Source organism: Rhinopithecus roxellana, chromosome 2 (assembly GCF_007565055.1).
Source record: "Rhinopithecus roxellana isolate Shanxi Qingling chromosome 2, ASM756505v1, whole genome shotgun sequence".
Lineage (NCBI taxonomy): Eukaryota > Metazoa > Chordata > Mammalia > Primates > Cercopithecidae > Rhinopithecus > Rhinopithecus roxellana.
The window spans coordinates 159,695,498-159,697,017 of NC_044550.1; the positions used below are offsets into that span (position 1 = coordinate 159,695,498).

Below are 1,520 nucleotides of genomic sequence, written 5' to 3' on the forward strand. Positions count from 1 at the left end.
AACAACTTTTTAAAACTAAATTCAAAACCTATCGAGGAAAATTGTACATGGAATTGGTTGTACTATACACATAATTCAGAAATGCATCCGAATAGGCTGTGATAGTCTATGGATCAAAACAGAGCTTTCCTGTCAATTTTATATAATTTTTTTTTTTTTTTTTTTTTTTTTTTTTTTTTTTTTTGAGATGGAGTCTCACTCTGTCACCCAGGCTGGAGTGCAGTGGCCTGATCTCAGCTCACTGCAAGCTCCGCCTCCTGGGTTTACGCCATTCTCCTGCCTCAGCCTCCTGAGTAGCTGGGACTACAGGCGCCCGCCACCTCGCCCGGCTAGTGTTTTGTATTTTTTAGTAGAGACGGGGTTTCACCGTGTTAGCCAGGATGGTGGTCTCGATCTCCTGACCTTGTGATCCGCCCATCTTGGCCTCCCAAAGTGCTGGGATTACAGGCTTGAGCCACCGTGCCCGGCCTAATTTTATATAATTTTTAAACATATGCATAATGACAAAACTGCAAAATTTTTGTGATTAAGCTGATGTTGGATTTAAAGAAATCTCTTCAGGCTGCTGGAATTTGAGAAACCTTTTATAATACTTGGGCCCCTTCTTAAGCCACAGCTCAGCAAAGAGGCCATGTTCAGTTTGAGCACCAAGATCATGAATCCCAGCTGCGAGAAGCTGAATATGTTCGAGAGTAGCTCTTCCAGGCACTTCTGAAGCTGGAGAAGAACTTGGACCTCAGGCTCATCTCAGGGAGCTGAATATCACGGCAGCCAAGTAAATTGAAGTTGGAGGTGGTCAGAAAGCTATCATCATCTTTGTTCCTGTTCCTCAACTGAGTGTTTCCAGAAAATCCACATCTGGCTAGTACATGAACTGGAGAAAAAGTTCAGTGGGGAAGAATGTTTTTGTTATTCAGAGGAGAATTCTTCCTAAGGCAACTCAAAAAAGCCATACAAAAAATAAGCAAAAGCGTCCCAGGAGTTGTACTCCGACAGCGATGCATATTCCCCTCCTTGAGGACTTGGTTTTCCCAAGTGAAATTGTGCACAAGAGAATCTGCATGAAACTGGATGGCAGCCAGCTCGTGAAGGTTCGTTCAGACAAACACAGCAGAACGCTGTGGAACACAGAGTTGAGACTTTTTCTGGTGTCTATAAGAAGCTCACTGGCAAGGATATTAATTTTGAATTCCAAGAGTTTTCAGTTGTAAACAAAAAAGACTAAAGTATATCCACAGTAAACAAACAAAAAAAAAACAAAAAAACTCCTCTTCAGCCTGGCATACTTTTTTCCTTACTACTTATCAACAATTAGATATGGGAAATGTTTGAATCTACAGACAAGAGAGTCTATTGAAGCTTTCAATCAGTGTCGTAGTGCATGCAGTTTTATGAAAATATTAAAAATGATCATTAATTCTTCAGAAAATACCCTTGACATTGTACTAGAGACAGATATGGTTAAGAAACTGATTGGGCCGGGCATGGTGGCTCACATCTGTAATCCCAGCACTTTGGGA

The 1,520-nt window shown here is 41.2% G+C and overlaps 1 pseudogene; it reads left to right on the plus strand.

Moving 5' to 3' along the window:
- The first annotated feature begins 631 nt into the window (after nt 1-631).
- LOC104676846 lies at nt 632-1,225 on the plus strand (annotated as a pseudogene).
- Nucleotides 1,226-1,520: the final 295 nt, after the last annotated feature.